Source organism: Drosophila virilis, chromosome 2, assembly GCF_030788295.1.
Source record: "Drosophila virilis strain 15010-1051.87 chromosome 2, Dvir_AGI_RSII-ME, whole genome shotgun sequence".
Lineage (NCBI taxonomy): Eukaryota > Metazoa > Arthropoda > Insecta > Diptera > Drosophilidae > Drosophila > Drosophila virilis.
In genome coordinates this window covers 36,362,477-36,386,439 of record NC_091544.1, presented here as the reverse complement: position 1 = coordinate 36,386,439, position 23,963 = coordinate 36,362,477, and the positions used below count along the sequence as shown (strand labels likewise).

At 39.7% G+C, this 23,963-nt stretch overlaps 1 long non-coding RNA gene and 1 other non-coding gene across 2 annotated transcripts in view; both read left to right on the top strand.

Moving 5' to 3' along the window:
- LOC6636301 (uncharacterized) overlaps positions 1 to 23,963 on the top strand; it is a 288,985-nt gene that overhangs the window by 177,701 nt on the left and 87,321 nt on the right. The gene's annotated exons all lie outside the window — the stretch shown is intronic.
- LOC116649902 (uncharacterized) overlaps positions 1 to 23,963 on the top strand; it is a 36,137-nt gene that overhangs the window by 1,254 nt on the left and 10,920 nt on the right. Inside the window, exon 3 of the long non-coding RNA XR_004302809.2 lies at positions 7,707 to 7,875. This is a non-coding gene — a long non-coding RNA (uncharacterized lncRNA). The remainder of the gene's footprint in view (positions 1 to 7,706; positions 7,876 to 23,963) is intronic.

Genomic DNA, 23,963 nt, shown 5'->3' with positions numbered 1-23,963 from the left:
ACAGAAGCAACCTAAAAGAAAATATTTTTAACAGAATCAAATATATGTACACAAAGATGTATCATCGTATTCACTGATCAGCTGGTTGCGCTGCGCTCCGATTTGCCCATGCGCTTCGAGCTTAACCTTCTGTTGCCCATATTTTTTTTCAACCATACAATTAACCAGCAACTACAATTATATTGGCTCTATTATAATAATTTTTTTTTTCTTTTGCTGAATACACTTCAGTTCAATTTACTAATCTCACTTTTTTTCTTGCCTAGCCTTATTCGATAATTATTAAAATGCACTTTAGCGAAAATTTGAGATTTTTTTTTTTTTTTTTTTTTTGCTCAATAAGAAAAAAAATATTAACTGAATAGTTTATAAAATGAATTATTTTTGAAGAATTTTTGAGCCATTGTAAAAATATTAGCTGACTAGTTTTAGTTACTGAATTATTGTTGAATCATTAATGCCACTTGTAATAAGATGCAGATTATCCAACGGAAGGATTCAATTTCATTGAATAATGCTTTTCTTTATAATAAATATTAATTACGGATTTTGATTATGAATTGCTAAGTTTTCTTTCCTGGTGACATGGTGATATAATGTCGTAGAAGATTGTTTTTTTTTGGGATCTTCAAAACCTTAAACGCTGAAGATCATGGTTGGGAGGGTATCGAACGCGAGAGTCAGCTTACATCCAAGACTTCGCCTCTTCGGAATATTTATGCCCTAATGAAAGCTATCACCATTGTATTGGCACTTTAAGTGCTCGTTAAGTTATGCCTGTTTGAGATTTTGTTTCTTTGGAGTATCGGTCTCCAATTTAGATTCTGTAGGGATCCTAAAATAAAATTGTGTATGCAGGTCGAGACATGGCAAAAAGAACCCCCCCACCCGAAAGAGCTAGGGAGCAAGAGGATCCCGCCCTGCCATGCTAACTCAACCACGAGGAGGCTCGGTGAATACTTCCCGAACAATTTTGTGAAGATTGGCTGTTAACCGCCGTCACCGTTACTACCCGATATGTATTGCTAGAGTAGCTTCACCACAGTACATGCTACATAAATTTTTGGCGCCCAATCATGGGGCCTGAGGTTGTCAATAAACAAAAAAAAAAAAAAGAAAAAAAAATGAGTCTTTATATTATTGTCCACGCACGCTGACGTCGATGTGACTGGTTTAGTCTATCTTCCGCATGCGCAGATACTGGTAGTATACAAGATAGTAATTAGGACTACGATGCTTACAATTCAGAGCTTGAATTATGCCGAGAATCTGACCTTACTATATTGTTGAGTGCCTATATATAAACACGACTATAGTTATTAACACCAGCTATACAATCGGTCCCATACATTTGCTCGTTTTCTTTCTTATAATTTTGAAGAAACAACAGATTAGGTTTGCTTAGGTAGAAATACTTTCATATGCAATTTTAGAATACTGCATATTTTGATAAGATATCAGTACTGATTGCTACTTGATAGCTTGTGGATGGTTAAGTAAATCTCAGTCTTCGTGGAGCCAAAAGTTATAAAGGCAGATTGAATGGTTTTGTATTAACGATACTATCAAAGATAGTTATAATGTTGCCCGGAACTTGGCCAAACCGCTTTCTAAAGTAGTTTCAATAAACCAGATAAATAACCTACTTTCATTATATTTCGTAATTAAAATTAAAAAAAAAAAAAAAAAAAAAAAAACTTCTACTCTATTATGTTACCAAACCAATGTCACGAATCAGGAAAAATTTAATTAATCATGTTGCCTTTACGCAGCCCACAAAATGTACAGCCGTCGTCAGAGAGAGCTGATAACCACTGTGTTCTATGCCAGTTAGTAATGGACAATACACAGTCTTGCTATTGCACCCCTTGTAGGCATGTTTTTCACAAACTTTGCTTGGAAGGTTGGTTGGTAAACCATGCTAAATGTCCCAGTTGTAGTGCTGTGATTGACCCAGCCTCAATTAAATTAGTTGGAGATTGCTCGCCGAGAGGAAAACAATCTGCTCCACCTCCACCTACGAACATAGGGAGAACGGTAACGCGCAGTCTAGCAAAATCTCTTAATCCTGGTCCGACCCAGAGTGGCGAGAATCCAACAGCAAGGTTATTAGATGTTAGTGATGTGCCACAATCAGGACTCGACGCTAGCAATAGCACGAATCCAGCTCCTGGTGTAAGAAGAAGAGGAAGACCCACTCAGTCTAATAATACCCGCCAAAATCTGGGAGTGGACTATAGGATAATTCAGGAGATGATCGAACAATCAATCACTCGCGTTATGTCATCACTGCAAATGCAAGCAACACCCTTTCCAAGAGTGTTGCCAACCCCGATCCCGGTGTCGCCTAGTAGTTCGTCATTCCGAAATGGAAAAATTGCTGACACCATGCAAAAATGGAATCTTAATTTCGATGGGTCTACCGAAGGATTAGGGGTAGAAGAATTTCTATATAGAGTCAAAACATTGACTGATGAAACTTTAGACAGCGACTTTATGGGTCTCTTACATGTGCTATTTTTAGGCAAAGCCCGTGACTGGTACTGGCGGTACCACAAGCAGGTAGACCACATAGTCTGGACTGAATTTTGTACTGCACTTCGCCATCAGTACAAAGATTATCGCTCCGATTTTATGAGCAAGGAACTAGTAAGAGCTAAAAAGCAAAACCCTGGGGAATCATTTGTGTCGTTCCATGACGCTGTACCATCACTGATCGATAAATTTGCAATTAAAATTGACGAGGAGGAGTTAATCGAAATTTTAAAAAATAATTTATTACCCGAAACCCGACATAAACTGCTATACCAGCTAATAAGTTCAGTTGGCCATCTACGTAGATTGGTCCAAATGAACGAGAATTTAGTTAATGAGCTCAGTTGTCGCACTGATGGTATGAATAAATCCAGGACTATTGGCCGTCGCCAAGTATATGGACTAGAAGAGTCTTTTATTGAACCGGAGGTAGAAAATTCAGAAGATACAAACTTTGACATCGCAGCAATTCGTAGATGTCATGCCAACTTTAAATGTTGGAACTGCGAAGAGCAAGGGCATCTGTGGGAAAATTGCCTTGCTGACCGCCGTATTTTCTGTTACGGATGCGGGGCACCCAACATTTATAAGCCCCAGTGCCAAAGCTTCGGAAAACCAACAGAAGGGTGCATCCAGCAGCAGTCGGATGCCCCCAAAAATCTAATTAATTCCCATACGAACTGTGTACCTGTGGACCGAAGCAAAAGCTTGGTCTCTACACCGACTTTAAAGTCACATTCCAACAATTTAGAAATAGCCAAAACTATTAAATTACGATTTTTACCGTATCATGAACGGTTAGCTAATTATTTGCATGTCCGAAATAAGATTTTTTATGAAGAAAAACCCCGTATTTCTCAGCGAACGCAGCGCTTGAAAAATTATTATTCAAAAATCAAGCAACATAGCAAGCTTTTAGTTTCGACAGTTTTTTGCAATCCCACCAATATGCGCAGCTATGCCGAAGTGTCATTTTTAACCTTTACCGAGCTTGGTCTATTGGATACAGGCGCGAATATTAGCTGCATAGGTTCTACGCTTGCGCAACAAGATTTTACCGCAATGCCGGAATTTAAGCCTATTAAATTGCATGTCAGAACAGCAGATGGCCATAGTCAGAAAGTCATCGGAGTGCTTGAAGTTAAAATGCAGTATAAATCGGCTACCAAGTCCTTGAAACTGTATGTGATTCCTTCTATAAACCAAAATCTAATTTTAGGTCATGATTTTCGGAGAGCCTTTGAGCTTGCGCCAAGCATTATAAATTCTGTAGAACTAAAATCAATGGAAAAAGAGCAGGAAACAGAGTCGATTGCATACCCCTTACATAGCCAGCAAACGCAACAGCTGCACGTAGTAAAGCAGTTGTTCCCCAACGCTGCTGATAGATTAGGCCGCACAACATTGATCCAACACCGTATAGATATAGGAGACGCACGTCCAGTGAAACAAAGATTCTATCCTGTAAGTCCCGCCGTAGAAAAGTTGTTATATGCAGAAATTGATCGCATGTTGCAGCTTGGAGTTATTGACCCGTCTGTAAGCGCTTGGAGCTCGCCTATGCGATTCGTCCTTAAGCCCAATGTATGAACGCAAGGATCTCAGAACATATAAGAGCTATAGACTTGAAATTTTACATGTAGGTGCTCCTAGTGCCTGCGCAGATCGAGTTTGTTTCCGAAATTCGATAACACACTCCGTTTTCCAAACAATCGATAAAAATCGATATCGATATCCTGTGTTTTGGGCAATTTTGGTAAATAATAAGAGCTAGAGTCACGAAACATGATATGTTGCTTGTTGTTTCAAGTCACTAGCTCTTCTAGGTTTTGAGATCCTTGCGTTCATACATACTGACATACGGACAGACGGACGGACGGACAGACAGACATGGCTAGATCGACTCGGCTATTGGTGCTGATCAAGAATATATATACTTTATTGGGTCGGAGAAGCTTCCTCCTGCCTGTTACATACATTTGGATTTTGCATAAATACAATATTCCCCTCTAACTATTTTTAATGGGTTCAGGGTATAAAAACAAAAGTCTCTGGATTGGAGTCCAAAACGACTGAAGCTTTCGCAATGCTCAAAAAATTAAGTTCTCAGTTGAGAGTGATTGGCTTGTTTTACTTGTGCTCCAAGAGTTTTATATATTTTTGCGCTTTAATACTGCTTTTCATTTTTAAATTTTGCATTTTTGGTGGTTTGGTTCCGTGTTGTTGTTCTTGCCTGTTTTGATTCTTTTGCTTTGGTTTTCCCCTGTGCATACACTTGTTTGTGCGTGTGTTCGCTACTGCATATTTCCGCTTGTGCATCGTGCTCTCGAAAATTTTTGCTATTGCTTTTCGCTCCAAAAGTTTTGTTTGTGTACGCATGCAATAATTGCTGAGCGCATACTTGCTCTATTTTTATGTACCGTTTTCGTTTTGCTCTGCGTACTCGCAAATTGCATACGCTTGTAATAATTATGTCGTGCTGTAAGCAACCCCGCACGTTCAAGCAGGCTGATGATTCTGCACTGCCTCAATTTGTAAATTACTGACTGTGTGAAAATATGATGCATGCTAAGTGTGCAAGTCTCACTGGGCGTTTTTGCGACAATATCGCTGCAATTGCCAAGAAGGGCATCGACAAGCAAATTGATTTCTGCAGAATGTATAATTCTGTGAGAAAACAATTCTTAAAATTGGATAATGCGGCTAAGCAGCTCTCTAGTAATTTTGACTCGAGTTTTGAGTTGCTTGGCAAATACAAATTTGAATCTCCAAGCAATCGCCAGTTGGAGCCTCCACTTTTGCAATTGCCCTCTACGTCTGTTCAGACACCTACGACTTTCTTGTCCCTACCTAGCAACTTTGATTTATCTTTAATTTTGTCATTATCGCCTTCTCCGGGTAACTGCATAATTATTACCTCTGTTTCCGCCCCTGTAGTAGTCCCAGTAGAGCCCGTAGCTGTCCCAGTTATCCAAGCTACCTCAGCCTCGTCAGCTCCTGGCCGCAAGGGGAGACCTGTGCGTAATCTTGCCCAGATTGTTAAAAACAATCATGGTGTTTCTTTAGCTACTTCAATTCATGTATTACCTGCAGCCCTATTAGCGCCTACTTCAACTGTTGTTTCCCCTCGTTGGCAAGTTTATGTGTCTCGACTTTCGTCGGTTACCACTTCAGAGTCATTGGCAGCCTATGTTGCTAGCAAATCTTCTGTTAGCGTGTCAATAAGCAAATTTAGTTTGTCCACCCCTCGTAAAATCATCATTCAAAACAAATGTTTCACATGATATATCTCACAATCATTAGTGATCCAAAATTTTGTCCTTATCAAAAAAATCAGCCTGTTACCCTTCCAGTCCCTTCAATACACGGTACCATTTCTGCGCCAAAAAACTAACTTCATCTTCTGAACAAATCTTTTTCATTATCAGATTGTCAGAGGTCTCATTTCAAAGCTTAAAACTCTTTTCATGGCCAGCACTTCCTTCGACTCGGAATAATAGCACTTTCAGAAACATGGTTAAATTCAACCATATCTAATTTTGAGGTTTTTTCGAATAATTTTATTTTGCATAGAAAAGATCGGCCGACTTGAGGGTGTGGGGTGTTAATTGGCGTTAAAGCCACTCTCCAGTCAGATTGTTTCTGTTTTAGTACGCTTACTGACGCTGAGATTGTCTCAGTTTAGGTGTCTTTTGCTTCGCGGAATATCTATACAACATGCACTTGACATATTTATGGTGTTGGGAGATTTTAATTTGCCAAACATCTCTGGTCATCATTCACTGTCGAAAATTATCTAGTGCCCTCAGCACAGCACGACTTTATAGACTGCAAGCTTGATCTTTCATTGTTTCAAATCAATTCAATTTATATTCAGTTGAAATGAACACTTTACCTTGTATTTGTTAACGACTATCTTATTTCAAATGTGTCTAGGTCCCATCTTTACTCTCTTCCTGAGGATGTATAGCATCCTACTTTTGAGATTACAATGCTTAATTGTTATCCCCTCATTTCGTGCTCATCAGCCAATAAGCCCTGCCGTTGCTTTTGCAAAGGAAACTATTCTTTGCTGAATCAGCTTATTTATGCATTCAATTGGTCTTTTTTATATGATAGAGCATCTACATGCTGCATTTTTTTCCCAACTCTGTTGACTAATTCGTAATCGTAGTTTTGTAACTCCAACGTGTAATGGTCGCAATTTTCCTATTTGAATTAAACCGCGTAAGCGATCCTAACAGCTTGCGTTTGTGTAACGACGCTATAGCGATCAGCTTTTGTCTGTCACGGTCAGCTGCGAATGATTCTGCCGCTACTATAAACCGCCTGCGTGCACGTTGGCAGCGCAGCTATCTTCAATCTAATCCGCGAAAGAAAAAAAGCTCTGAGACCCTATATAAGCCTGTAGGTCCCGCATATAACCCTTCTTTCTTTCAAAAATTTCTTTACCATCGAAGGTCTGGCTACGGCGGTTCGGACATAGCCCCACCAAAAAAATTAAACTAAAAGCATCAGTCGTTTAATTCGTTGAATTTAAATTCCAACTAAGTTGAACCAAAAACAAAAAAAATAAAAAAATAAAAAGGAAAACCCTAAGAGTGGCCGATGGGCGAAATATCAATTTTTTTGTTCGTTTGATGATAAACCTTTCGCTACGCCAGCCGGCCACCAGCACCTCACCGGCATATATTTCTTTGTGCCAAGATCTGGTCACTGTTTTAACCAGTTCTTGTCTGCCTGCCGAAAGTAATTTTTGGAGGAATCAATCTTGCCGCCGCCGTCTCTGACATAAAAACCCACTTATTTTGAGGCAAGCAAGAACGGGCAGGCGCCGTTTTCACAGTCTGGAATCCGGAATCCGCTGATCAGAAGCCCAGATGGCATCGCCCATTAAGTTGGCCGAAGCGTGCAGATGCATGAAAATTGCTGTTAAATGTTTTTAGTAAAAAAATTGTTAATGAAATCTTATGAGAGAGAAAAGTTTGTGCACAGTGCATTGATTAGGGCCCGGGTGCAAGTGCAGGGGAAAAGAAAAATTTACATCTATATACATATCTTTATATATATAGAAAGGAATAATAGTATAAATCTATCCCCCTTCTTGTTGGGGTAGACACCAAAGTCATTTATGAATTTTTTTTATATTTTTTTTTAATTTTTCCACTTAGTTTCGGAGAGCATCTTCTAAGTACTCACAATTTAAAAACCCTCCTGTGGCATAATAATATAATCAAAACAATTTAAAGCCCCACAGAAGACAAAAGAAAACAAATGAAAAAAAAAAAAAAAAATTTGCTGCAAACTCTCCGCTAGAAGGCCTTTCATCGAGGAATACATGTAAGTCTGTACCTTTTGTCTTGAGTATATTTTCTTATTTTGGCACAGATAAGCACAGCCAAGCTGACATGCGCACCTGCTGAGCTTTTTTTCGACTTTCTGTTTCACATTACGCTTTAGCTCCGATCAATATGTTTATGACCGTGTCAGTCTGGTGAATGCTTATCATCTTTGATTCTACCTACACCCCACTCAATTATTAGCTGAAACAGAAGCAACCTAAAAGAAAATATTTTTAACAGAATCAAATATATGTACACAAAGATGTATCATCGTATTCACTGATCAGCTGGTTGCGCTGCGCTCCGATTTGCCCATGCGCTTCGAGCTTAACCTTCTGTTGCCCATATTTTTTTTCAACCATACAATTAACCAGCAACTACAATTATATTGACTCTATTATAATAATTTTTTTTTTCTTTTGCTGAATACACTTCAGTTCAATTTACTAATCTCACTTTTTTTCTTGCCTAGCCTTATTCGATAATTATTAAAATGCACTTTAGCGAAAATTTGAGATTTTTTTTTTTTTTTTTTTTTTTGCTCAATAAGAAAAAAAATATTAACTGAATAGTTTATAAAATGAATTATTTTTGAAGAATTTTTGAGCCATTGTAAAAATATTAGCTGACTAGTTTTAGTTACTGAATTATTGTTGAATCATTAATGCCCCTTGTAATAAGATGCAGATTATCCAACGGAAGGATTCAATTTCATTGAATAATGCTTTTCTTTATAATAAATATTAATTACGGATTTTGATTATGAATTGCTAAGTTTTCTTTCCTGGTGACATGGTGATATAATGTCGTAGAAGATTGTTTTTTTTGGGATCTTCAAAACCTTAAACGCTGAAGATCATGGTTGGGAGGGTATCGAACGCGAGAGTCAGCTTACATCCAAGACTTCGCCTCTTCGGAATATCTATGCCCTAATGAAAGCTATCACCATTGTATTGGCACTTTAAGTGCTCGTTAAGTTATGCCTGTTTGAGATTTTGTTTCTTTGGAGTATCGGTCTCCAATTTAGATTCTGTAGGGATCCTAAAATAAAATTGTGTATGCAGGTCGAGACATGGCAAAAAGAACCCCCCCACCCGAAAGAGCTAGGGAGCAAGAGGATCCCGCCCTGCCATGCTAACTCAACCACGAGGAGGCTCGGTGAATACTTCCCGAACAATTTTGTGAAGATTGGCTGTTAACCGCCGTCACCGTTGCTACCCGATATGTATTGCTAGAGTAGCTTCACCACAGTACATGCTACATAAATTTTTGGCGCCCAATCATGGGGCCTGGGGTTGTCAATAAACAAAAAAAAAAAAGAAATAAAAATAAGTCTTTATATTATTGTCCACGCACGCTGACGTCGATGTGACTGGTTTAGTCTATCTTCCGCATGCGCAGATACTGGTAGTATACAAGATAGTAATTAGGACTACGATGCTTACAATTCAGAGCTAGAATTATGCCGAGAATCTGACCTTACTATATTGTTGAGTGCCTATATATAAACACGACTATAGTTATTAACACCAGCTATACAATCGGTCCCATACATTTGCTCGTTTTCTTTCTTATAATTTTGGAGAAACAACAGATTAGGTTTGCTTAAGTAGAAATACTTTCATATGCAATTTTAGAATACTGCATATTTTGATAAGATATCAGTACTGATTGCTACTTGATAGCTTGTGGATGGTTAAGTAAATCTCAGTCTTCGTGGAGCCAAAAGTTATAAAGGCAGATTGAATGGTTTTGTATTAACGATACTATCAAAGATAGTTATAATGTTGCCCGGAACTTGGCCAAACCGCTTTCTAAAGTAGTTTCAATAAACCAGATAAATTACCTACTTTCATTAAGGCGATTATATTTCGTAATTAAAATTAAAAAAAAAAAAAAAAAAAAAAAAAACTTCTACTCTATTATGTTACCAAACCAATGTCACGAATCAGGAAAAATTTAATTAATCATGTTGCCTTTACGCAGCCCACAAAATGTACAGCCGTCGTCAGAGAGAGCTGATAACCACTGTGTTCTATGCCAGTTAGTAATGGACAATACACAGTCTTGCTATTGCACCCCTTGTAGGCATGTTTTTCACAAACTTTGCTTGGAAGGTTGGTTGGTAAACCATGCTAAATGTCCCAGTTGTAGTGCTGTGATTGACCCAGCCTCAATTAAATTAGTTGGAGATTGCTCGCCGAGAGGAAAACAATCTGCTCCACCTCCACGTAACGGTAACGCGCAGTCTAGCAAAATCTCTTAATCCTGGTCCGAGCCAGAGTGGCGAGAATCCAACAGCAAGGTTATTAGATGTTAGTGATGTGCCACAATCAGGACTCGACGCTAGCAATAGCACGAATCCAGCTCCTGGTGTAAGAAGAAGAGGAAGACCCACTCAGTCCAATAATACCCGCCAAAATCTGGGAGTGGACTATAGGATAATTCAGGAGATGATCGAACAATCAATCACTCGCGTTATGTCATCACTGCAAATGCAAGCAACACCCTTTCCAAGAGTGTTGCCAACCCCGATCCCGGTGTCGCCTAGTAGTTCGTCATTCCGAAATGGAAAAATTGCTGACACCATGCAAAAATGGAATCTTAATTTCGATGGGTCTACCGAAGGATTAGGGGTAGAAGAATTTCTATATAGAGTCAAAACATTGACTGATGAAACTTTAGACAGCGACTTTATGGGTCTCTGTAAGCACTTACATGTGCTATTTTTAGGCAAAGCCCGTGACTGGTACTGGCGGTACCACAAGCAGGTAGACCACATAGTCTGGACTGAATTTTGTACTGCACTTCGCCATCAGTACAAAGATTATCGCTCCGATTTTATGAGCAAGGAACTAGTAAGAGCTAAAAAGCAAAACCCTGGGGAATCATTTGTGTCGTTCCATGACGCTGTACCATCACTGATCGATAAATTTGCAATTAAAATTGACGAGGAGGAGTTAATCGAAATTTTAAAAAATAATTTATTACCCGAAACCCGACATAAACTGCTATACCAGCTAATAAGTTCAGTTGGCCATCTACGTAGATTGGTCCAAATGAACGAGAATTTAGTTAATGAGCTCAGTTGTCGCACTGATGGTATGAATAAATCCAGGACTATTGGCCGTCGCCAAGTATATGGACTAGAAGAGTCTTTTATTGAACCGGAGGTAGAAAATTCAGAAGATACAAACTTTGACATCGCAGCAATTCGTAGATGTCATGCCAACTTTAAATGTTGGAACTGCGAAGAGCAAGGGCATCTGTGGGAAAATTGCCTTGCTGACCGCCGTATTTTCTGTTACGGATGCGGGGCACCCAACATTTATAAGCCCCAGTGCCAAAGCTTCGGAAAACCAACAGAAGGGTGCATCCAGCAGCAGTCGGATGCCCCCAAAAATCTAATTAATTCCCATACGAACTGTGTACCTGTGGACCGAAGCAAAAGCTTGGTCTCTACACCGACTTTAAAGTCACATTCCAACAATTTAGAAATAGCCAAAACTATTAAATTACGATTTTTACCGTATCATGAACGGTTAGCTAATTATTTGCATGTCCGAAATAAGATTTTTTATGAAGAAAAACCCCGTATTTCTCAGCGAACGCAGCGCTTGAAAAATTATTATTCAAAAATCAAGCAACATAGCAAGCTTTTAGTTTCGACAGTTTTTTGCAATCCCACCAATATGCGCAGCTATGCCGAAGTGTCATTTTTAACCTTTACCGAGCTTGGTCTATTGGATACAGGCGCGAATATTAGCTGCATAGGTTCTACGCTTGCGCAACAAGATTTTACCGCAATGCCGGAATTTAAGCCTATTAAATTGCATGTCAGAACAGCAGATGGCCATAGTCAGAAAGTCATCGGAGTGCTTGAAGTTAAAATGCAGTATAAATCGGCTACCAAGTCCTTGAAACTGTATGTGATTCCTTCTATAAACCAAAATCTAATTTTAGGTCATGATTTTCGGAGAGCCTTTGAGCTTGCGCCAAGCATTATAAATTCTGTAGAACTAAAATCAATGGAAAAAGAGCAGGAAACAGAGTCGATTGCATACCCCTTACATAGCCAGCAAACGCAACAGCTGCACGTAGTAAAGCAGTTGTTCCCCAACGCTGCTGATAGATTAGGCCGCACAACATTGATCCAACACCGTATAGATATAGGAGACGCACGTCCAGTGAAACAAAGATTCTATCCTGTAAGTCCCGCCGTAGAAAAGTTGTTATATGCAGAAATTGATCGCATGTTGCAGCTTGGAGTTATTGACCCGTCTGTAAGCGCTTGGAGCTCGCTTATGCGATTCGTCCTTAAGCCCAACAAAGTGCGCCTTTGTCTGGATGCTCGAAGACTGAATGACGCCACAAAAAAAGATGCTTATCCTTTGCCGAGCATCGATGGCATTTTTTCGCGGCTACCTAAGGCGAATATAATTTCCAAACTAGATTTGAAAGACGCCTATTGACAAATATAACTTTCCGAGGATTCAAAGCCTCTCACTGCTTTTACGGTCCCCGGAAGACCGCTATATCAGTTTAAGGTCATGCCCTTTGGCCTTTGTAACGCGCCTTCTACCATGTGTCGGTTAATGGACGAGATAATTCCTTCTGACCTGCGTGTCAGAATGGCGTGTTTGGTTATATAGATGATCTGTGTATTGTGTCAGAAGATTTCAGTTCACATCTGGCGGTATTGGTTCGCATCGCTGAGCAGTTTAGAAAAGCCAACTTGACTTTAAATATTTCGAAAAGTCAATTCTGTGTAACAAGTATCAATTATCTTGGTTACGTGATTGGTAGCGGAGGTATTTGCACAGATCCGGAAAAAGTAGCTTGATTTGTAAATTGGCCGCCGCCAAAAAACTCGAAGCAAGTTCGAGGATTTCTAGGAGTTTGCGGTTGGTATCGTCGGTTTATATGCAACTTTTCCGATCTCACTTGCCCCATAACGGACATATTATCGACAAAGAAAAAGTTTGAGTGGACCCCTGAAGCACAGACCGCAATAGACAACTTAAAAACAGTGCTAACATCCTCGCCGGTTTTAAAAAATGCTGACTTTAAGAAGAAATTTTTCTTACATTGTGACGCTAGTGATTTTGGCATTGGCGCCGTTTTAGTACAGATGTCTGAAGATAATGAAGAACAACCGATAGCTTTCATGTCAAAAAAATTAAGCCGTGCGCAGCGAAACTATAGTGTTACCGAGCGTGAATGCCTAGCAGTCATATTAGCCATCGAGAAGTTCCGATGTTATTTGGAACTCCAGGAATTTGAAGTGGTTACCGACCATTCTAGTTTGGTATGGCTTATGCGCCAGCAAAGTATATCGGGTAGACTGGCACGATGGGTTTTTAGACTGCAACAATTTAAATTTTCCGTCTCCCATCGGAAAGGCATAGAACACATTGTTCCCGACGCTTTGTCTCGGTTGCCTGAGAATGAAATCGCTCAATTAGACATGGGTCCTGTAATAGATCTTGAGTCCGATACATTTATGGACGCTAGCCATGTACAAATTAAAGACAAAATTTCCCAAAATTTTACTCTGTTTCCGGACATACAAATCGTTGATAAGTTTTTGTATCTACGCACCGAACATTCGAGGGGAGACTCGACACCAGAAAGTCCTTCATGGAAACTATGGGTGCCTGATCGACTTAAAGTCGATGTGCTCAAACAAGCCCATGACAGCATAACGTCGTCTCACGCCGGCATGCAAAAAACCATTGAGAAAATCGGCAGACATTTGTTCTGGCCAGGATTAGTTAAAGATGTACGTGAATACATACGAAATTGCGAGATATGTAAAGAAACTAAGGCTCCAAATTATACCCTTCGGCCACCTATGGGTGCTCACATCCCAACTTTCAGACCATTTCAAAGGCTTTATATTGACCTGCTTGGGCCATACCCTAGAAGCAAAAGCGGTCATGTGGGATTGTTAATAGTCTTAGATCACTTTAGCAAGTATCATTGGTTGCAGCCCCTGAAGAAATTCACCTCAGCTGTGATACAAAAATTTCTTCTTGAACAAATTTTCCATTGTTATGGTGTGCCACAAACTATAATAAGTGACAACGGCACACAGTTCAAAGCTCGTGAGTTCAATGCCTTCTTAGTCGAACTTGGCATTGAACACCTGTATACAGCTCTATATTCACCGCAGAGCAATGCTGCAGAACGAGTTAACCGCTCAATACTCGCCGCCATTCGCTCGTATTTAAAACAGGATCAGACCCATTGGGATGAACATATTACAGGGATTTCATGCTCCTTAAGGTCTGCTCTGTACCAATCGATTGGGTGTTCTCCATACCGTGCCCTATTCCGGGTGGAATTGTCCTTATTGGAAGAACCGCTGGTCCCCCTGTTGCGGTCTGACCAGTTGGCATTGCTAAGGACAGATATTCAGAAAAACATCAGGAAAGCCTATGAGCGCAATGCGGCTCAATATAATTTACGCAGCAAGCCTGTTTCTTTTCGTGAAGGACAGGAGGTGTTCTGTCGAAATTTTGCGCTTAGTAAATTCTCTCACAATTTTAATGCTGAACTGGCTCCCCAGTTTATTAAATGCCGTGTTAAAAAGAAACTCGGCAATTGTTTTTATTCCCTTGAAAATCAGCAAGGAAAAGAAATTGGCACTTTTCATGCCAAGGACATTAGAGTCTAATTCCCGCTAATATACCCGTCTAACGGTAGGATATTATCGGGTGGTGTAATGGTCGCAATTTTCCTATTTGAATTAAACCGCGTAAGCGATCCTAACAGCTAGCGTTTGTGTAACGACGCTATAGCGATCAGCTTTTGTCTGTCACGGTCAGCTGCGAATGATTCTGCCGCTACTATAAACCGCCTGCGTGCACGTTGGCAGCGCAGCTATCTTCAATCTAATCCGCGAAAGAAAAAAAGCTCTGAGACCCTATATAAGCCTGTAGGTCCCGGATATAACCCTTCTTTCTTTCAAAAATTTCTTTACCATCGAAGGTCTGGCTGCGGCGGTTCGGACATAGCCCCACCAATAAAATTAAACTAAAAGCATCAGTCGTTTAATTCGTAGGGCTTAAATTCCAACTAAATTGAACCAAAAACAAAATAAATAAAAAAATAAAAAGGAAAACCCTTAAAGTGGCCGATGGGCGAAATATCAATTTTTTTGTTCGTTTGATGATAAACCTTTCGCTACGCCAGCCGGCCACCAGCACCTCACCGGCATATATTTCTTTGTGCCAAGATCTGGTCACTGTTTTAACCAGTTCTTGTCTGCCTGCCGAAAGTAATTTTTGGAGGAATCAATCTTGCCGCTGCCGTCTCTGACATAAAAACCAACTTATTTTGAGGCAACCGCCACGTGTGCCCATTGGACGGCACTGTAATTTCTTGGGACGGCAATGTTATTTCTGCCCCATTAAATAGACGTCAGCCTCAACTGCGGATCAGCTGCCATTCCCTTGCTCATGCCAGCAAGAACGGGCAGGTGCCGTTTCCACAGTCTGGAATCCGAAAGAGGGAGTAGCCTTTTGGGCCCCATTGACGCGCCGCTGATCAGAAGCCCAGATGGCATCGCCCATTAAGTTGGCCGGAGCGTGCAGATGCATGAAAATTGCTGTTAGATATTTTTAGTAAAAAAATTGTTAATGAAATCTTATGAGAGACTTCCAAAAGTTTGTGCACAGTGCATTGATTAGGGCCCTCAAAAAAAAAATCTATCCCCCTTCTTCTTTTTATATTTTTTTTTTTTGAATTTTTCCCACTTAGTTTCGGAGAGCATCTTCTAAGTACTCACAATTTAAAAACCCTCATGTGGCATAATAATATAATCAAAACAATTTAAAGCCCCACAGAAGACAAAAGAAAACAAATGAAAAAAAATAAAATAAAATTTGCTGCAAACTCTCCACTGGAAGGCCTTTCATCGAGGAATACATGTAAGTCTGTACCTTTTGTTTTGAGTATATTTTCTTATTTTGGCACAGATAAGCACAGCCAAGCTGACATGCGCACCTGCTGCGCTTTTTTTTCGACTTTCTGTTTCACATTACGCTTTAGCTCCGATCAATATGTTTATGACCGTGTCAGTCTGGTGAATGCTTATCATCTTTGATTCTACCTACACCCCACTCAATTATTAGCTGAAACGGAAGCAGCCTTAAAGAAAAGATTTTTAACAGAATCAAATATATGTACACAAAGATGTATCATCGTATTCACTGATCAGCTGGTTGCGCTGCGCTCCGATTTGCCCATGCGCTTCGAGCTTAACCTTCTGTGGCCCATATTTTTTTTCAACCATACAATTAACCATCAACTACAGTTATATTGACTCTATTATAATAAATTTTTTTTCTTTTGCTGAATACACTTCAGTTCAATTTACTAATGTCACTTTTTTCCTTGCCTAGCCTTATTCGATAATTATTAAAATGCACTTTAGGGAAAATTTGAGATTTTTTTTTTTTTTTTTTTTTTGCTCAATAAGAAAAAAAATATTAACTGAATAGTTTATAAAATGAATTATTTTTGAAGAATTTTTGAGCCATTGTAAAAATATTAACTGACTAGTTTTAGTTACTGAATTATTGTGAAACATTAATGCCACTTGTAATAAGATGCAGATTACCCAACGGAAGGATTCAATTTCATTGAATAATGCTTTTCTTTATAATAAATATTAATTACGGATTTTGATTATGAATTGCTAAGTTTTCTTTCCTGGTGACATGGTGATATAATGTCGTAGAAGATTGTTTTTTTTTTTGGGATCTTCAAAACCTTAAACGCTGAAGATCATGGTTGGAAGGGTATCGAACGCGAGAGTCAGCTTACATCCAAGACTTCGCCTCTTCGGAATATTTATGCCCTAATGAAAGCTATCACCATTGTATTGGCACTTTAAGTGCTCGTTAAGTTATGCCTGTTTGAGATTTTGTTTCTTTGGAGTATCGGTCTCCAATTTAGATTCTGTAGGGATCCTAAAATAAAATTGTGTATGCAGGTCGAGACATGGCAAAAAGAACCCCCCCACCCGAAAGAGCTAGGGAGCAAGAGGATCCCGCCCGGCCATGCTAACTCAACCACGAGGAGGCTCGGTGAATACTTCCAATACCAAGTCCTTGAAACTGTATGTGATTCCTTCTATAAACCAAAATCTAATTTTAGGTCATGATTTTCGGAGAGCCTTTGAGCTTGCGCCAAGCATTATAAATTCTGTAGAACTAAAATCAATGGAAAAAGAGCAGGAAACAGAGTCGATTGCATACCCCTTACATAGCCAGCAAACGCAACAGCTGCACGTAGTAAAGCAGTTGTTCCCCAACGCTGCTGATAGATTAGGCCGCACAACATTGATCCAACACCGTATAGATATAGGAGACGCACGTCCAGTGAAACAAAGATTCTATCCTGTAAGTCCCGCCGTAGAAAAGTTGTTATATGCAGAAATTGATCGCATGTTGCAGCTTGGAGTTATTGACCCGTCTGTAAGCGCTTGGAGCTCGCTTATGCGATTCGTCCTTAAGCCCAACAAAGTGCGCCTTTGTCTGGATGCTCGAAGACTGAATGACGCCACAAAAAAAGATGCTTATCCTTTGCCGAGCATCGATGGCATTTTTTCGCGGCTACCTAAGGCGAATATAATTTCCAAACTAGATTTGAAAGACGCCTATTGACAAATATAACTTTCCGAGGATTCAAAGCCTCTCACTGCTTTTACGGTCCCCGGAAGACCGCTATATCAGTTTAAGGTCATGCCCTTTGGCCTTTGTAACGCGCCTTCTACCATGTGTCGGTTAATGGACGAGATAATTCCTTCTGACCTGCGTGTCAGAATGGCGTGTTTGGTTATATAGATGATCTGTGTATTGTGTCAGAAGATTTCAGTTCACATCTGGCGGTATTGGTTCGCATCGCTGAGCAGTTTAGAAAAGCCAACTTGACTTTAAATATTTCGAAAAGTCAATTCTGTGTAACAAGTATCAATTATCTTGGTTACGTGATTGGTAGCGGAGGTATTTGCACAGATCCGGAAAAAGTAGCTTGATTTGTAAATTGGCCGCCGCCAAAAAACTCGAAGCAAGTTCGAGGATTTCTAGGAGTTTGCGGTTGGTATCGTCGGTTTATATGCAACTTTTCCGATCTCACTTGCCCCATAACGGACATATTATCGACAAAGAAAAAGTTTGAGTGGACCCCTGAAGCACAGACCGCAATAGACAACTTAAAAACAGTGCTAACATCCTCGCCGGTTTTAAAAAATGCTGACTTTAAGAAGAAATTTTTCTTACATTGTGACGCTAGTGATTTTGGCATTGGCGCCGTTTTAGTACAGATGTCTGAAGATAATGAAGAACAACCGATAGCTTTCATGTCAAAAAAATTAAGCCGTGCGCAGCGAAACTATAGTGTTACCGAGCGTGAATGCCTAGCAGTCATATTAGCTATCGAGAAGTTCCGATGTTATTTGGAACTCCAGGAATTTGAAGTGGTTACCGACCATTCTAGTTTGGTATGGCTTATGCGCCAGCAAAGTATATCGGGTAGACTGGCACGATGGGTTTTTAGACTGCAACAATTTAAATTTTCCGTCTCCCATCGGAAAGGCATAGAACACATTGTTCCCGACGCTTTGTCTCGGTTGCCTGAGAATGAAATCGCTCAATTAGACATGGGTCCTGTAATAGATCTTGAGTCCGATACATTTATGGACGCTAGCCATGTACAAATTAAAGACAAAATTTCCCAAAATTTTACTCTGTTTCCGGACATACAAATCGTTGATAAGTTTTTGTATCTACGCACCGAACATTCGAGGGGAGACTCGACACCAGAAAGTCCTTCATGGAAACTATGGGTGCCTGATCGACTTAAAGTCGATGTGCTCAAACAAGCCCATGACAGCATAACGTCGTCTCACGCCGGCATGCAAAAAACCATTGAGAAAATCGGCAGACATTTGTTCTGGCCAGGATTAGTTAAAGATGTACGTGAATACATACGAAATTGCGAGATATGTAAAGAAACTAAGGCTCCAAATTATACCCTTCGGCCACCTATGGGTGCTCACATCCCAACTTTCAGACCATTTCAAAGGCTTTATATTGACCTGCTTGGGCCATACCCTAGAAGCAAAAGCGGTCATGTGGGATTGTTAATAGTCTTAGATCACTTTAGCAAGTATCATTGGTTGCAGCCCCTGAAGAAATTCACCTCAGCTGTGATACAAAAATTTCTTCTTGAACAAATTTTCCATTGTTATGGTGTGCCACAAACTATAATAAGTGACAACGGCACACAGTTCAAAGCTCGTGAGTTCAATGCCTTCTTAGTCGAACTTGGCATTGAACACCTGTATACAGCTCTATATTCACCGCAGAGCAATGCTGCAGAACGAGTTAACCGCTCAATACTCGCCGCCATTCGCTCGTATTTAAAACAGGATCAGACCCATTGGGATGAACATATTACAGGGATTTCATGCTCCTTAAGGTCTGCTCTGTACCAATCGATTGGGTGTTCTCCATACCGTGCCCTATTCCGGGTGGAATTGTCCTTATTGGAAGAACCGCTGGTCCCCCTGTTGCGGTCTGACCAGTTGGCATTGCTAAGGACAGATATTCAGAAAAACATCAGGAAAGCCTATGAGCGCAATGCGGCTCAATATAATTTACGCAGCAAGCCTGTTTCTTTTCGTGAAGGACAGGAGGTGTTCTGTCGAAATTTTGCGCTTAGTAAATTCTCTCACAATTTTAATGCTGAACTGGCTCCCCAGTTTATTAAATGCCGTGTTAAAAAGAAACTCGGCAATTGTTTTTATTCCCTTGAAAATCAGCAAGGAAAAGAAATTGGCACTTTTCATGCCAAGGACATTAGAGTCTAATTCCCGCTAATATACCCGTCTAACGGTAGGATATTATCGGGTGGTGTAATGGTCGCAATTTTCCTATTTGAATTAAACCGCGTAAGCGATCCTAACAGCTAGCGTTTGTGTAACGACGCTATAGCGATCAGCTTTTGTCTGTCACGGTCAGCTGCGAATGATTCTGCCGCTACTATAAACCGCCTGCGTGCACGTTGGCAGCGCAGCTATCTTCAATCTAATCCGCGAAAGAAAAAAAGCTCTGAGACCCTATATAAGCCTGTAGGTCCCGGATATAACCCTTCTTTCTTTCAAAAATTTCTTTACCATCGAAGGTCTGGCTGCGGCGGTTCGGACATAGCCCCACCAATAAAATTAAACTAAAAGCATCAGTCGTTTAATTCGTAGGGCTTAAATTCCAACTAAATTGAACCAAAAACAAAATAAATAAAAAAATAAAAAGGAAAACCCTTAAAGTGGCCGATGGGCGAAATATCAATTTTTTTGTTCGTTTGATGATAAACCTTTCGCTACGCCAGCCGGCCACCAGCACCTCACCGGCATATATTTCTTTGTGCCAAGATCTGGTCACTGTTTTAACCAGTTCTTGTCTGCCTGCCGAAAGTAATTTTTGGAGGAATCAATCTTGCCGCTGCCGTCTCTGACATAAAAACCAACTTATTTTGAGGCAACCGCCACGTGTGCCCATTGGACGGCACTGTAATTTCTTGGGACGGCAATGTTATTTCTGCCCCATTAAATAGACGTCAGCCTCAACTGCGGATCAGCTGCCATTCCCTTGCTCATGCCAGCAAGAACGGGCAGGTGCCGTTTCCACAGTCTGGAATCCGAAAGAGGGAGTAGCCTTTTGGGCCCCATTGACGCGCCGCTGATCAGAAGCCCAGATGGCATCGCCCATTAAGTTGGCCGGAGCGTGCAGATGCATGAAAATTGCTGTTAGATATTTTTAGTAAAAAAATTGTTAATGAAATCTTATGAGAGACTTCCAAAAGTTTGTGCACAGTGCATTGATTAGGGCCCTCAAAAAAAAAATCTATCTATATCTATCTTCTTTTTATATTTTTTTTTTTTGAATTTTTCCCACTTAGTTTCGGAGAGCATCTTCTAAGTACTCACAATTTAAAAACCCTCATGTGGCATAATAATATAATCAAAACAATTTAAAGCCCCACAGAAGACAAAAGAAAACAAATGAAAAAAAATAAAATAAAATTTGCTGCAAACTCTCCACTGGAAGGCCTTTCATCGAGGAATACATGTAAGTCTGTACCTTTTGTTTTGAGTATATTTTCTTATTTTGGCACAGATAAGCACAGCCAAGCTGACATGCGCACCTGCTGCGCTTTTTTTTCGACTTTCTGTTTCACATTACGCTTTAGCTCCGATCAATATGTTTATGACCGTGTCAGTCTGGTGAATGCTTATCATCTTTGATTCTACCTACACCCCACTCAATTATTAGCTGAAACGGAAGCAGCCTTAAAGAAAAGATTTTTAACAGAATCAAATATATGTACACAAAGATGTATCATCGTATTCACTGATCAGCTGGTTGCGCTGCGCTCCGATTTGCCCATGCGCTTCGAGCTTAACCTTCTGTGGCCCATATTTTTTTTCAACCATACAATTAACCATCAACTACAGTTATATTGACTCTATTATAATAAATTTTTTTTCTTTTGCTGAATACACTTCAGTTCAATTTACTAATGTCACTTTTTTCCTTGCCTAGCCTTATTCGATAATTATTAAAATGCACTTTAGGGAAAATTTGAGATTTTTTTTTTTTTTTTTTTTTTGCTCAATAAGAAAAAAAATATTAACTGAATAGTTTATAAAATGAATTATTTTTGAAGAATTTTTGAGCCATTGTAAAAATATTAACTGACTAGTTTTAGTTACTGAATTATTGTGAAACATTAATGCCACTTGTAATAAGATGCAGATTACCCAACGGAAGGATTCAATTTCATTGAATAATGCTTTTCTTTATAATAAATATTAATTACGGATTTTGATTATGAATTGCTAAGTTTTCTTTCCTGGTGACATGGTGATATAATGTCGTAGAAGATTGTTTTTTTTTTTGGGATCTTCAAAACCTTAAACGCTGAAGATCATGGTTGGAAGGGTATCGAACGCGAGAGTCAGCTTACATCCAAGACTTCGCCTCTTCGGAATATTTATGCCCTAATGAAAGCTATCACCATTGTATTGGCACTTTAAGTGCTCGTTAAGTTATGCCTGTTTGAGATTTTGTTTCTTTGGAGTATCGGTCTCCAATTTAGATTCTGTAGGGATCCTAAAATAAAATTGTGTATGCAGGTCGAGACATGGCAAAAAGAACCCCCCCACCCGAAAGAGCTAGGGAGCAAGAGGATCCCGCCCGGCCATGCTAACTCAACCACGAGGAGGCTCGGTGAATACTTCCCGAACAATTTTGTGAAGATTGGCTGCTAACCGCCGTCACCGTTGCTAACCGATATGTATTGCTAGAGTAGCTTCACCACAGTACATGCTACAAACGCCCACCAGGCCATTCAGATAGATTATGTTTAAAGTAAGCGTTAAATTCGAAGTTTGCTGAGTGCATTAATGATTGCCAACGTTTCCAATTCAAAACTGTGGTACCTTAACAAAACTTCAGTCGTTCGTTTAGAAAAATAAAATATCGGATGCGACTTGCCATTCTCTTTTGAAATTTAATCTTGTCTTTATAACCATAAATTGCTAATACTAGTGCTAGTATAAGTTTTTTTTTTATAGTGACGAAGCATTCCAATTCTTTTTCATTAAACGCGAATTGTTTTTCGTTCTTCAAAAGGTTAGCTTAGCTATTGTTGAAAAATCCTTAATGAAACGCCTAAACTATGAACACAAACCTTAAAAACTTTGTACCGTCTGCATTTTTAATCGCTTCAATTTCCTTTTCGTCTGCCCTGATACCTTCACCAAGTATTTTATCTTCGATTGCAAAAATTCTCATTTTTTAAACGTAACTCGAGCTTATTTTTAGTAGACTTCCCTCAGTGTGTCTAAATGTTCTATATCTCTGCTTGCAACCATAATACAATAACCTTATTCTCACTGATCAAGTCGCCAAAATTTTCTTAACAAGCCGTTGAAATACAGCAGAAGCATTTTCTATACCCTTCGGCATTCTCAAAAACTCATATTGAGCCAAAGGGTTACGAAGGACGTATATTTTACAGAATCTTTGTTAACAAACACGTGGAAGTATCTGTTTTTAAGATCCAACTTCGAGAATACTGTTTTATTGACGGGCTTGTCTAACAAATCATTAATCAAAGGCTCCAGTATGGGCGTTGAATTGCCATGCAACCAGTGTTGCGCTCTTCCTTTCAGCTTTTTAATAAACAGCATGCGCAAGTAATTGTCTTCCAAATCGTATATTCGCGCAATGTTTTTGATTTGGTTGATTAACATGCGTGCGCAACCATTTCTATCAAATTCTAACGTCGGCTCTATCGCGAGTGCAACTGTTGCAGATGATCCGTGATTCGCTGTAGTTTTTATACCCTGAACCCATTAAAAATGGGTATAAATGTATATTGTATTTGTCCAAATTCTAAATGTATGTAACAGGCAGAAGGAAGCATCTCCGACCCCATAAAGTATAAATATTCTTGATCAGCATCAATAGCCGAATCGATCATGTCCGTCTGTCTGTCCGTCCGTCCGTCCGTATGTATGAACGCAAGGATCTCAGAACATGTAAGAGCTATAGACTTGAAATTTTAGATGTGGGTGCTCCTAGTGCCTGCGCAGATCGAGTTTGTTTCCGATAATCGATAACTTACTCCGTTCTCCAAACAATCGATAAAAATCGATATCGATATCCTGTTTTTTGGGCAATTTTGGTAAATAATAAGAGCTAGAGTCACGAAACATGATATGTTGCTTGTTGTTTCAAGTCACTAGCTCTTATAGGTTCTGAGATCCTTGCGTTCATACATACTGACATACGGACAGACGGACGGACGGACAGAGAGACATGGCTAGATCGACTCGGCTATTGGTGCTGATCAAGAATATATATACTTTATTGGGTCGGAGAAGTTTCCTCCTGCCTGTTACATACATTTGGATTTTGCACAAATACAATATTCCCCTCTAACTATTTTTAATGGGTTCAGGGTATAAAAAGAAAAGTCTCTGGATTGGAGTCCGAAAACCACTGAATC